Genomic DNA, 14,923 nt, shown 5'->3' with positions numbered 1-14,923 from the left:
TTGTGTCCTATTTCTTTGTCTCGATAGAGTGGCTTTCTGTGTTAGGTGTCCTATAGGGCCCAGTGGCTCAGCCTCCCCAATTTCCTGAGGTAGACACTCTTGGTGCACCCCCTTGTGGGCTTTGTGCACAGTCTTGTTGTAGTTAAGCCTTGATTGTTGTAGGTAACTCTGGGAGGGATTGACCTCCAGGCCAATTGGCTGTGAGAATCAGCTGTGTCTGCAGTGGGAGAACTTCTGTGCTGGAGACACCCCTCCGGGGCAAGACTTGCTTCAATGGGGCTTTGGTGCTCACTGAGTCTGCCCCCTGAGTGTGTCCTTTATGAATCCGAGGAACTGCAATCTGGATGGTCCCACTCCGACCACTGGGCACACTGGCTCCTGGATCTCTAAGGAGGTGCTAATCTAGCCTCTGCCTGAGGCTATCCAGCAGGAGTCAGCTGTGATGCAATCCAAGTTGCCTGGGGCCTTGGGCCAGCTGCAGTTTGTTAGGTAATTATCAGATTGCAAAGGGCCAGGCTTTTCATATGCAAAAGCCTCGTGGCTTGGGCGGGGCGGGGTCCCAGGGGATCAACAGGGCAGAGCGAGCAGTTATGGCTGCTCTCAGTCCTGCCCTCAGAGGCCCTGCTTCTCAGTGTCCTGGCAATCACTGCAAGCACCCCCAAGAGAAAGCTGCCCTCGAGTTCCGCCTCATGCCAGACAGCCCAGTTTCTCCCGTAGGAGTCTGGGTCCTCAGAGACTCGCCTGGAACTGGAGCTCAGAGCTTGAGACTCCCTCCCAATTGAAAAAGAGAACCATGTCCTCAAGCCGCCAACCCTCTCCGCATGCGCCTCTGTACCTCTGTATTTTACTTCTGCACCTCCTCTGAGTCTCGGTATGCTTTTCTCTTTCCTTCTAGTTGTAGAATTTCCACTCAGCCAGCCTTCCTGTGGTTCTGGATGATGTCCATTCCATCTTTTAGTTGTATTTTTGAAGTGGTTGTGCGAGGCAGCAGTCTCCAGTGTTTACCTATGCTGCCATCTTGGTTTCTCCCTGAGTCTGGTTTATAGAAAGGTCCTGACCCTTTATTAACCTTTGGTCAAGAATATGCTTGTGTATTTCCAGAAAACTCCTCCAAGCCCATGTGCATTCCTGAAAGGAACATCAAACTTGAATTCACAGGAGGAATTGACCAAACTAATGCGGACCTTGCACCTGGAGCAGGGTGGGCAACCTTTTTGTGAGTGCGTGCCAAAACCAGCAAAATCTCTGACTCAAAATTCTTCTGCGTGCCAACCCTAATTTTTTGAGAACATGTTACACCTACTTGATAACTCTTAAGGTGTATGTATGTGAAGAACCTTGAAGAAATAATAAAATTCATTCGAGCAACAAAAAAACAGTATATGATGATGAAAAATACATTTATTTTATAATGTATACATGTACACTGATAGTCCAACAGAAAACTTTATGACTCTGTTTCATATTATCAGTGGGACTTTTGCTGCTGCATCGCTGATGACAGAGATTTTACATCAGGTTTATATTTCGTGACCTTCAGAGATATGCACGAGCTACTACTTTCATCTGTCAGGCTACTCCTATTAGGAGACTTAACAAAATTCATCACTGAGAACAATGATTCACAAGTGTATGTGGATGAAAACATGGAGAGTAACGCTGTTGCAAATTTTTTTAAACAGAAAAAATTTTCTGGAATGGCATTCCAAGTCCTCAATAGTTTGTTTTCGACACTTCTCTCTGGTACTCCTGTCTCTAATTGCGTTTTTGCAATATTTTCCAAGTCAACTCTAAGGTCAATAAATTTCTATTTCCAAATTGAGCTACTCTGAAATTCTATCAACTGCATTTCAAAGTCTGCCATGTCTATCCATGAAAACATTTGTAAGTTTAGTTCCTCCAGTTTCATGCTGTCTGGAAACCTCATGAATTTTGCTGTCTCTTCCAGTTCTCTGAATTTCACAAATCTTGAGAAGAAGTGCTCAATAGTTGACTCGATGATGTTTAAAAACAGCTTTTGAAGGCTTTGACAGTCTGTTCTGTCATCTTTTGGGAGGTCTTTGATGTGCCTCTTGAGGTTTGGGAAATATCTAAATCTCTCACCATCCACATCCCTTTTAAAGACTTCCAGTTTTTTTTTCAAAAGCCTTTATGTAACCAAACATAACATCAAGTGTCTTGCCAGTTCCTTGTAATTTAACATTTAAGTCATTCAAATGTTCTCAAAAATTGTAAATGGAAGATTATAAGAGAGGGTTTTGTGTGCCAGCAAAAGTTACTGGCGTGCCATGTTTGGCATGCGTGCCAGGGGTTGCCCACCCCTGACCTGGAGCCTCAACCTGTACTTGTGGCTGCAGACAGATGACTACTCCCAGCAGCCGCAGACAAACTTACAGACTAGTTCCTTAGATGCCTGGCAGCAATTTAAAAAAGACATGAAAGAATTCAGTCCTTTTTGTTGGATCTCCCTACATTTGTCTCTTAGCATAACCACTATTGTATGTTAATTTCTAGTCTGCAGATGCAGAATGAAGAGTCTTAAAAACAAAACAAAATTCTAGCCCTACTGAGGGCATACGCTTTTCAAGATTAATTAAGAAAACAAAAAGGGGGAAACGCCGGTGGCTATAGCAAACAGAAATTAGCATAAAAGTGCAAAAGAGACATTGGAAAGCCAATTGACTGATATTCAGCAAGGCTGAATATCAGCACAAGTCTGCTCTGTTCTGATTGCAATGGTTCAAGGCAATTTCCTGACCTGGTAATCTACATTGCATACCAAACTTTACCTTTACCTTAGCCTGTATGCATTGCTAAAGGGCAAATGTGTATTCAAATTGAATAAAAGCAGATGGACTGGACTTGGTGGGACTCTTCATGCCTTCCAAAATTCATATTTCTTGTATAGCGTATTCATTGTGTTGTCGGCCATCCTGAACCTGTTGCACAGGTCGTGGCAGTTACCATTTATAAAATTGTTAAGTTGCTTCAACATTGTAATTGCTAATACAGAAGTTTCTGGGATGATGAAATTGTTCTGGTGGCAATTACACGTATGTGTTAAAATTCTTACAACTTCATACACAGTTCAATTTTACTGTATATTAATTTTAAAAAATTTTAAAAGAAAAAAAGTAGTCTTATTAATTTAGTATTATCACTTAAGGAAAAAGACAAGGTGACATTCCTACTACTTTTTTTCCCAGGTATCTTACAGAATATCTTATAGAATATAACAGAAGGGATGGATTACTTTCACTTTTTTGAAGTAACTTCCAGTTACATTTACCAAATGGAGTAACTAGTACCTACTTCATAGATTGAGGATAAAATGAGAGAAAATTACGTGTGAAAGTACATGTACCAAGGCACTCAGTATATGCTTACGATATAGATAACATTAAGAGAAAAAAAATCAACCTTGCTCTCCCATGAAAGAATAAACCATGGAAGCCCTGAGGGCTACTGGAGGGACGTTTTCAAACATGAAAACTTTATACCACTCTTTTTTTTTTTTTTTTTTTTTTACACAGAGAGGAAGGGAGAGAAATAGAGAGTTAGAAACATCGATGAGAGAGAAACATCGATCAGCTGCCTCCTGCACATCTCCCACTGGGGATGTGCACGCAACCCAGGTACATGCCCTTGACCAGAATCGAACCCGGGACCTTTCAGTCCACAGGCCGACGCTCTATCCACTGAGCCAAACCGGTTTCGGCAACCACTCTTGTTACATGATAAATACCATGTTAAATCTTTAATAAAATTCCATTAAAAATTATGTCATATTACATGCCATGATTAGCTTTCTAAAAACAATTTTGCTTTCTGTATACAAATCAGTGTCAATGAAATAAAAAAATAAAACTATAGTAGGCAAATAACTTTATTAACCTGTTTCAAACTTTATTCCCAAACTTCTTCAGCTTAATTAGCTGTAAAGAATGATTTATGTATAAACTAAAACTGAAAAGAGCTGTAAATGTCCAGGGACACTGGGCTAAACAATATTAGAGATCTATATTTTAACAGATCCATAAACAAATTTGAAAAAGTAGTCATAATATAAGATAGCAGCTCCCAGAAACTTCTTCAAGTTTATCTTCTTTTGAGTTGACTCAATTCAGTTTGCTTCATTCTTGGAAGCCTCATCACATCCTCACAAGATCTGGAACTTCATCATCATCATCATCCTCTCCAGTAGCAAGCAGTGCTTTTCCACCCACAGATTAATTGGGCAGAACTTCATCCAGCCTCCTTACACCAGCCAGACTGTCTGTCCAAGCTGGTTTAAGATGCTGGGTAGCATTTCTGTCAGCTGCTTTGTCTCAGCATGGCCTGTCATGGTTTGTGAACATATTTACCTCTTCAATACCAGAGATACTGTTTACCCCTGACTTCTTTAAGGGGAACTGAAGCTTTTTTTTATCATCTGCTGTAGCTGTTCAGTGAACCACCACCTTCTTTCTATGCACCGTTCCTTTCCCACCAAGGCGCAGTTGTGCCTGTAGTTGGTGAGTTTCTCTTGGTTCATGATAGTTTCTTTCATCTTGTTGGAGAGGAAACAGGGCCACGTGGGGGGCTAGGGCAGACACTCAGGAGGTGTTGGGCAGACCAGCTTGAGAATAAGCACACACATGGGTCGCAGGATGGCAGCTTCAGCAATGTCTGCATAAAGACTTGCATACAAATGCTCACAACAGTTTTATTTGCTATAGCCCCAAACTAAAAACAACTCAGTGTGGATAAAATAAATGTGGTATGCCCACACAATGGAATTACTACTCAGCAATAAAAAATAGCAAACTAATGATGCATTCAACAACATACAGCAATGTTGTATGCATTCAAAATAATTATCTGGAGTGAAAAACCCAATCAAAGGAGTATATACTGTACATTATAGGCTGAATTGAGTTCCTCCAAAATTTGTAAAAGTCCTAACCCCCAGGACCTCAGAATGTGAGTGTACTTGGAGATAAGGCCTTTAAAGAGGTAATTAAGTTAAAATGAGGCTCTGGGATTTTGAAGCAAAGCCCTAACAATCTGTTTATAACTACTTTCATATATATATATATTTCCGCCTAATATGCAAATTATCCCCTCGGGAGTTCAATTGGGAGACTGGAAGTTTAGTCACTCACTATGATGTGCGCTGACGGGGGCGGGGCGGGGGAGGGCGGCATGGAACAAAGGAAGGCCCTGGCCAGCCCGCAGCCAGCAGCCAGGGAAGGGAGGCCCCAACTGGCAGCCAGAAGGCCCCAATCAGCCCTGATCGCTGGCAAGCAACCAGGCCTAGGGACCCTCCTCATACATGAATCTCATGCATGGGGCCTCTAATATATATATATATATATATACACATATATATATACACACGCGCGCGTGCGCGCGCACACACATATACACATATACATACACACACACACATAATGCGTGTGTGTGTGTGTGTGTGTGTGTGTATGTGTACTAGAGGTCTGGCGCACTAAATTCGTGCATGGGTAGGGGCCCTAGGCCTTGCTGGCAATCAGGGCCAATCTCTGGGGCAACCGGCAGGGAAATTGGGGGGCCCCAATGGCATCTGCCTTGGCCCACCTGGCACCGTCTGCTCACCAGCCCTGCGCCCCCACCACCGCTGGTCGCCTCCCTCTGAGGGGCAACCGGCGGGGTTATCAGGGGACCCCCGCTGGCACCCACCTTGGTTGGCCTGGGGCCTGTGGGCTGGGTGCAGCTCCTGCATTGAGCATCTGCCCCCTGGTGGTCAGCATGTGTCATAGCAACCAGTCATTCTGCTGTTTGGTCGATTTGCATATTAGGCTTTTATTATATAGGATATGTATATATGTGTATATATCTTAATGTTTCCAGTATTACAGATGTCCCCCAGTTTTCCCACCTTCTTTGCCTCCCTCCACCAAGACCCTATCCCATTCCAGGCCTCCACTACACTATTGTCTGTGTACCTGAGTTCTTTAGTTAATTTCTTACTGTCTTCCCCCTCCCTCCCCTCTAAGATATGTCAGTCTCTTCTATGCTTCTATGCCTCTGGACCGATTTTATTCATCAGTTTATTATGTTCATTAGATTCTACAAGTAAGTGAGATCATGTGATATTTGTCTTTCTCTGACTGGCTTATTTCACTCAGCATAATACTCTCCAAGTCTCTCCATTCTATTCAACAGGAACCCATACAGTGGGTTCTCTTTTCATTTTGATGCTGGTTTCCTTTGCTATACACAAGCTTTATAGTTTAATGTAGTCACATTTGTTTATTTCCCTCTTTGTTTCTCTTGACCTAGAAGATGTATCAGTGAAAATTCTGCTACATGAGATGTCTGAGATTTTGCTGCCTATGTTTTCTTCTAGGATTTTTATGGTTTCCCAACTTACATTTAAGTATCTTACCTGTTTTGGGTTTATTCTTGTGTATGGTGTAAGTTGGTGGTCTAGTTTCATTATTTTGTCTGTACTTGTCCAGTTTTACTAACACCATTTATTGAAGAGACTGTCTTTTCTCTATTGTATGTTCTTGCTTCCTTTGCCAAATATTAATTGAACATAATGATGTGGGTTGATTTCTGAGGTTTCTATTCTGTTCCGTTGATCTATATGCCTATTCTTGTGCCAGTACTAGACTGTTTTGACTACAATTGCTTTGTAGTATAACTTGAGATCTCGTATTATGATCCCTCCAACTTTGTTCTTTCTCAAGATTGTTGTGGCTATTTTGGGTCTTTTTTAGTACCATATACATTTTTGGAATATTTTTTCTAGATCTGTGAAATATGCCATTGGCATTTTAATAGGAATTGTGCTGAATTGATAGATTGCTTTGGGTATTAAGTACATTTTAATAATATTATTTCTTCCATTCCATGAGCATGGTATATTCTTCCAATTGTTTATATCTTCCTCTATCTCTTTTTTTTCAATGTTCTGTAGTTTTCTGAAGGTCTTTTATTGCCTTGGTTAAGTTTATTCCAAGGTATCTTATTTTGTTGTTGTTGTGATGGTAAATTTTTATTTAGTTAGTTAGTTTTTCTTTTTGAGATCTTATTTTTGGTGTATGGAAATGCCATCAATTTCTGGATGTTGATTTATATCCTGCTACTTTACCTAATTCATTTATTAATTCTAGTAGAATTTTGGTGGAGTCTAGGCTTTTCTATATACAATATCTTGTCATTTGTGAATAATCATAGTTTTATTTCCTCCCTTCCAATATTTTTTAATCTTTTTTTCTTGTCTAATAACTGTGGCTAGGACTTGCAGTATTATATTAAACTAGAGGCCCGGTGCAAAAAATTTGTGCACTCGGGGGGGAGGGGGGTCCCTCAGCCCGGCCTGTGCCCTCTCGCAGTCTGGGACCCCTCGGGAGATAATAACCTGCTGGCTTAGGCCTGCTCCTGGGTGGCAGAGGGCGGGCCCAATCCCTAGGTGCAGCCCCTGGTCGGGCTCAGAGCGGGGCCGATCGGGGAGTTGGGGCGCCGCCCCGTCATGCACAGAGCAGGGCAGATTGGGAGGTTGTGATGCCACCCTCAGTCACGCTCAGGGTAGGGCCAATTGGGGGGTTGGGGCACTGTCCCCTGTCACACTCAAGGCAGGGTCGATGGTGAGGTTGTGGCGCCACCCCCTGTCACGCACAGAGCAGGGCCAATCAGGGGGTTGGGGCGCTGCCCCCGTCACACACAGAGCAGGGCTCATCAGGGGGTTGGGGCACCGCCCTCTATCACCCACAGAGCAGGGCCGATCAGGGGGTTGGGGCGCCGCCACTCTCACACTCAGGGCAGGGCCGATGGGGAGGTTATGGCTCTACCCCATCACACACAGAGCAGGGCCCGTGGTGGGGGGGTGGTTGGGGAGCTCCCCCCTATCACGCACAGAGCAGGGCTGCTCAGGGGGTTCGGGTCCCGCCCCCTGTCACACACAGAGCCGCAGGGCGATCAGGGGGTTTGGACGCTGCCCCCTGTCACGCTGATCCCGGTGCCGGGAGGCATATTACCCTTTTACTATATAGGGTAGAGGCCTGGTGCATGGGTGGGGCCGGCTGGTTTGCCCTGAAGGGTGTCCTGGATCAGGGTGGGGGTCCCCACTGGGGTTCCTGGCCAGTCTGGGTGAGGGGCTGAGGGCTGTTTTCAGACTGGGAGTGACGGAAGTTCCCAACCGCTCCTTTTTTTTCTTTTTTTTTAATTTATTCTGGGCCAGCTTTACCTTGAGGCTTGGCTCCAGCTCTTAGGCCTCCCCGGCCTTTGCTTACAATGTTGTGAATCTGCCGGCTGAAGTCCGGCGGTATTTGTTACAATGTTTCTTAAACTGCCCGCTCAGAGGCCTGCAGCCCCAGGCGGGGAAAGTTGGTTTCCTCCAACGATCCTCCATCACTGAGGCAAGCAAGCCTCATTTTAGTTTCAAGCTGCCTGGCTGCCCGCCGCCATCTTGGCTGACAGTTAATTTGCATATCTTGCTGATTAGCCAATGAAAAGGGTAGTGGTCGTACGCCAATTACCATGTTTCTCTTTTATTAGTGTAGATAAGAGTAGTGAAAGTAGACATTCCTGTCTTGTTTCTGCTCTTAATGGAAACGCTTTTAATTTTTACCCATTGAGTATGATGTTGGCTGTAGGTTCTTCATATATGGCCTATATTATTTTAAGGTATGATCCCTGTAATCCCACTTTCCTGATATTATTTTTATAAACATATGATTTTGTCAAATGCTTTTTGTGTGTCTATTGATATGATCATCTGATTTTCGTCTTTCATTTTGCTTATTGGTTTGCGAATATTGTATCAGCCTTGCATACCTGGACTAAATTCCTCTTGGTCATGTTGTATGATATTTTTAATATATTACTGGATCCAATTTGCTAATACTTTGTTCAGGATTTTAGCATCTATGTTCATAGGGATAGTTGCCTATAATTCTCGTTCTTTGTAATATCTGTATCTGGTTTAGGAATTAGGATAATGTTGGCCTTGTAAAATGAGCTTGGAAGAAGTCTTCCTTCCTCTTGAAATTTTTTGAATAGTTCGAGGAGGATAGGCATTAGTTTTTCTTTGAATATTTGGTAAAAGTAGCCTGTGAAGCCATCCATTCCAGGACTTTTGTTTGCTGGGAGATTTTTTATTGCTGCTTCAGTTTCATTAGTTGTTATCTGCCTATTCAAGTTTTCTTATTCTTCCTGATTAAGTTTTGGAAGATTATATTTTTCTAGGAATTTGTCCATTTTGTTCAGGTCCAGTTTGTTGGCATATAGTTGTTCATAGTATTTTCTTACAATCCTTTCTATTTAGATTGCATCAGTTGTTATTTTGTTTCTGATTTTATTATTTATTTGTTTGTTTGTTTGTTTATTTATGAGTCTGGGTAAAGCTTTATCACTCTTGTTTATCTTTTCAAAGAACTACCTCTTGGTTTCATTGATCTTTTGTATTGTTTATTTAATCTCTATGGTTTTTATTTTTGGTCTAATCTTTATTATTTCCTTCCTTCTACTTACCCTGGGCTTTTCACATTATTCTTTCTGATTTTTTCCATAGTATTATTAGATTTTTTGAGCTTTTCCTTGTTTTTTTGAAGTAGGCTTGTAATGCTCTGAACTTCCCTCTCAGGACTGCTTTCACTGTGCCTCATAGATTTTGGATTGTTGTGTGTTCCTTTTTATTCATTTCCAGGAAGTTTTTTATTTTTTCCTTAATCTCATTAGTAATCCATTCATTATTTAATAGCATGCTATTTAACTTCCATGTGTTTGAATGCTTTTGAGGTTTTTTTTATTGTAGTTGATTTCTAGTTTCATGCCACTGTGATCTGAGAAGATGCTTGATGGATTTCAGTCTTCTTTAATTTGTTAAGGGTTATTTTGTGTCTTAGCATATGATCTATCTTTGACAATGTTCCATATGTATTTGAAAAGAAAGCATATTTTGATGCTTTTGGATGAAATGTCCTATAAATATCTACTGTTTTGATTACTGTAGCTTTGTAGTATAGTTATAAGTCAGTGACTGTGATACCTCAGGCTTTCTCCCCTCCCCCTCTTAGGATTGCTTTGGCTATTTGGGTTCCATGTAAATGTGAGGATTTTTTTTTAAATTTTATTTTCTTGTTTAAAGTATTACAAATAGTAGTACATATGTCTCCTTTGTTTCCCCCATTGACCTTCCCCTGGCCCCCCCTACCCCTCGGCACATGTCCTTATCCCCCCCCCCCCAGTGTCTTGTGTCCATTGGTTATGCTTATATGCATGCATATAAGTCCTTCGATTAATCTCTTACCCTCCCCCCCCCCCCAACACTCCCCAGCCTTGACAGTCTATTCAATGCTTCTCTGCCTGGCTTATTTCACTTAGCATAATGCTCTCCAGTTCCATCCATGCTGCTGCAAATGGTAAGAATTCCTTCTTTATAGAAGCATAGTATTCCATTGTGTAGATGTACCATAGTTTTCTAATCCACTCATCTGCTGATGGGCATTTAGGCTGTTTCCAAATCTTAGCTATGGTGAATTGTGCCACTATGAACATAGGGGTGCATATATCCTTTCTGATTGGTGTTTCTGTTTTCTTCTGATATATTCCTAAAAGTGGTATTACTAGGTCAAATGGCAGTTCCATTTTTAAATTTTTGAGGAAACGCCATATTGTTTTCCACAATGGCTGCACCAGTCTGCATTCCCACCAGCAGTGCACGAGTGTTCCTTTTTCTCCGCATCCTCTCCAGCACTTGTCATTTGTTGATTTGTTGATGATAGCCATACTGACAGGTGTGAGGTAGTACCTCATTGTTGTTTTGATTTGCATCTCTGGGATGATCAGTGACTTTGAGCATGTTTTCATATGTCTCTTGGCTTTCTGAATGTCCTCTTTTGAAAGGTGTCTATTTAGGTCATTTGCCCATTTTTTGATTGGGGTATTTATCTTCCTTTTGTTAAGTTGTATGAGTTCCCTATAAATTTTGGAGATTAGGCCCTTATCAGATATGACATTGGTAAATATGTTTTTCCATGCACTGGGTTTTCTTGTTGTTTTGTTGATGGTTTCTTTTGCTGTGCAGAAGCTTTTTATTTTGATGTAGTCCCATTTGTTCATTTTCTCTTTAGTTTCCAGTGCCCTAGGAGCTATATCAGTGAAGAAATTGCTTCGGCATATGTCTGAGATTTTGTTGCCTTTGGATTTTTCTAGAATTTTTATGGTTTCTTGTCATACATTTAAATCCTTTATCCATTTTGAGTTTATTTTTGTGTATGGTGTAAGTTGGTGGTCTAGTTTCATTTCCTTGCATATATCTGTCCAATTTTCCCAACACCATTTATTGAAGAGACTCTCTTGGCTCCACTGTATGTTCTTGCCTCCTTTGTCAAATATTAATTGAGCATATTGGTTCGGGCCGATTTCTGGGCTCTCTATTCTATTCCATTGATCTATATGCCTGTTCTTGTACCAGTACCAGGCAGTTTTGAGAACAGTGGCTTTGTAATACATCTTGATATCTGGTATTGAGATCCCACCTACTTTGTTTTTTCTCAGGATTGCTGCAGCTATTTGTGCTCTTTTTTTTATTCCAGATGAATTTTTGGAGAGTTGGTTCTAGATCTGTGAAGTATGCCATTGGTATTTTAATGGGAAGTGCGTTGAATTCATAGATTGCTTTGGGTAGTATGGACATTTCAATGATGTTGATTCTACCAATACATGAACACGGTATGTTCTTCCATCTGTTTATGTCTTCCACCATCTCTTTTTTCAACATCCTGTAGTTTTCTGAGTAGAGGTCTTTTACCTCTTTAGTTAAGTTTATTCCTAGGTAGCTTAATTTTTTTTGGTGCGCTGGTAAATGGGATTGTTTTTTTAGTCTCTCTTTCTGAAAGTTCACTATTGGTGTATAGAAATGCCTCAGATTTCTTGGGGTTAATTTTGTATCCTGCTACATTGCCAAATTCATGTATTAAGTCTAGTAGTTTTTTGATGGAGTCTCTAGGGTTTTGTATGTATAATATCATGTCTGCAAATAAGGACAGTTTTACTTCCTCTTTTCCAATTTGGATGCCTTTTATTTCTTCTTGTCTAATTGCAATGGCTAATACTTCCAATACTATGTTGAACAGGAGTTGTGAGAGTGGGCATCCCTGTCTTGTTCCTGTTTTTAGGGGAAATGGTGTTAGTTTTTGTCCATTGAGTATGATGTTGGCTGTGGGCCTGTCATATATGGCTTTTATTATGTTGAGTTATGATCCTTCTACTCCCACCTTACTGAGAGTTTTTATCAAAAATGGGTGTTGAATTTTGTCAAATGCTTTTTCTGCATCAATTGATAAGACCATGTGGTTTTTTTCTTTCAATTTGTTTATGTGATGTATCACGTTTATTGATTTGCGGATATTGTACCATCCTTGCATCCCTGGGATAAATCCTACTTGGTCATGGTGTATGATCTTTCTGATGTACTGCTGGATCCGATTTGCTAAGATTTTGTTGAGGATTTTGGCATCTATGTTCATGAGGGATATTGGCCTGTAATTCTCTTTCATTGTGTTGTCTTTACCTGGTTTTGGTATTAGGGTGATGCTGGCTTCATAGAATGAGCTTGGAAGTGTTCCTTCCTCTTGAATTTTTTGTAGTAGTCTGAGGAGGATAGGTTTTAGTTCTTCCTTGAATGGTTGGTAAAACTCCCCTGTGAAGCTGTCTGGTCCTGGGCTTTGGTTTGCTGGAAGCTTTTTGATGACTGCTTCAATTTCTTCCATAGTTATTGGCCTATTGAGATTTTTAGATTCTTCCTGATTTGATTGAGTTTTGGAATGTTGTATTTTTCTAGGAATTTGTCCATTTCCTCCAGGTTGTCTAGTTTGTTGGAGTAGAGCTGTCCATAGTATTTTTTAACAATCATTTGTATTTCTGTGGGGTCTGTTGTTATTTCACCTCTATCATTTCTGATTTTGTTTATTTGGGTCCTCTCTCTTTGCTTCTTGGTGAGCCTGGCTAGAGGTTCATCAATCTTTTTTATCCTTCCAAGGAACCAGCTCTTGGTTTTGTTGATCTTCTGTATTGATTTTTTAGTCTCTGTTTCATTTATATCCACTCTGATCTTTATTATTTCCCTCCTTCTCTTTTGCTGGGCTTTTCTGGTTGCTCTCTTTCTAACTCTTTGAGTTGTAGGGTTAGACAATTTATTACCATTCTTTCCTGTTTTCTGAGGTAGGCCTGTAGAGCTAGGAACTTCCCTCTCAAGACATCTTTCACTGTGTCCCATAGATTTTGGATTGTTGTGTTTTCATTGTTCTTTGTTGCCATGATGCTTTTTATTGCTTCTTTGATCTCTCTGGTAACCCAGACATTGTTTAATAGCATGCTATTTAGCTTCCAGGTGTTTGATTTTTTTTATTGTTTTTATTGTAGTTGATTTCTAATTTTATGCCATTGTGATCTGAGAAGATGCTTTATATGATTTCTATCTTCTTGAATTTGAAGAGACTTTGCCTGTGACCCAATATATGATTTATCTTTGAAAATGACCCATGTGCACTTGAGAAGAATTTATATTCTGTGGCTTTAGTGTGAAATGTTCTGAAGATGTCAATTAATTCCATTTGATCTAGTGAGTCATTTAGGATTGATGTTTCTTTGCTGAGTTTTTGTTTAGAGGATTTGTCCAATGGTGATAGTGGGGTATTAAAGTCCCCTACTATTACTGTATTGCTGTCAATCTCTCCCTTGATATCCTCCAGAAGTTTTTCATGTATTTGGGTCCTCCTGTATTGGGTGCATATATGTTTACCAGAGTCATTTCTTCTTGTTGGATTGCTCCCTTTATTATTATGAAGTGGCCTTCCTTATCTCTTGTTATGTCCTTCACTTTGAGATCTAATTTGTCAGATATAAGTATTGCTACCCCAGCTTTTTTTTTCATTTCCATTCGCTTGAAAAACCCTTTTCCATCCTTTCACCATCAGTCTTTGTGAGTCCTTTAGTCGGAGGTGGATTTCCTGTAGACAGCAGATATGTGGGTCATGTTTTCTTATCCACTCAGCTACCCTTTTTCGTTTGATTGGGGCATTTAATCTATTTACATTTAAAGTTATTATTGATAGGTACTTGTTTGTCACCATGTTTATTCTTTACCCCTGTGTTTCTTCTCCGCTTCCTATTTCTTCTTTTTACAGTAGACCCTTTAGCATTTCTTGCATTGCTGGTTTGGTGATAATAAACTCCCGTAGTCCTTTTTTGTCTGTGAAGCTCCTGATTTTACCCTCAGTTTTGATTGATAGCCTTGCTGGGTACAGTATTCTTGGCTTCAGACCCTTCCTTTGCATGACTTTGTATATTACATTCCATTCCCTTCTGGCCTGATGTGTTTCTGTTGAGAAATCAGTCGCTAGTCTGATGGGGAATTCTTTGGGTAACTTTCTGTCTCTCTCTGGCCGGTTTTAAGATTCTTACTTTGTCATTGGTGTTTGCCAATTTAATTATAATGTGCCTTGGCATTGGCCTCTTGGGGTTCATTTTGTTTGGGACTCTGTGAGCTTCTTGGATTTGTGTGTTTTTTCTTCCCTATATTAGGGAAGTTTTCTGTCATTATTTCTTCAAACAGGTTTTCTATTCCCTGCTCAGTTTCCTCTTCTTCTGGCACCCCTGTTATGCAGATGTTGTTTCATTTTATGTTGTTCCAAAGTTCCCTTAGGCTCTCCTCCTGTTTTTTACTTTTTTTTTCTAGATGCTGCTCTGCTTTGGTATTTTTTCCTACCTTACCTTCTAGCTCACTGATGTGGTCCTCTGCTTCTTCTACTCTACTGTTGATGCTTTCTATTGAGTTCCTTACAGCAGCAATGCCATTTTTCATTTATTCTTGGTTCTTCCTCATTTCCTCTTGATTTTTACACATATTGTTGAATTTGTCTTCCATTCTTTTCAGTGACCTTTTGACCATTTC

At 40.7% G+C, this 14,923-nt stretch overlaps 1 protein-coding gene and 1 pseudogene across 1 annotated transcript in view; one reads left to right on the top strand and one right to left on the bottom strand.

The window, feature by feature from the left end:
- Nucleotides 1-14,923, top strand: part of PTPN20 (protein tyrosine phosphatase non-receptor type 20) — a 66,150-nt gene that overhangs the window by 26,519 nt on the left and 24,708 nt on the right. The window lies entirely within an intron of this gene.
- On the bottom strand, nt 4,124-4,614 carry LOC132214505 (transcription factor BTF3-like; annotated as a pseudogene).

This window comes from Myotis daubentonii, chromosome 13, assembly GCF_963259705.1.
Source record: "Myotis daubentonii chromosome 13, mMyoDau2.1, whole genome shotgun sequence".
Classification (NCBI taxonomy): domain Eukaryota; kingdom Metazoa; phylum Chordata; class Mammalia; order Chiroptera; family Vespertilionidae; genus Myotis; species Myotis daubentonii.
Note: the sequence above shows the minus strand (reverse complement) of the source record. Positions and strands in the feature narration are given on the sequence as shown.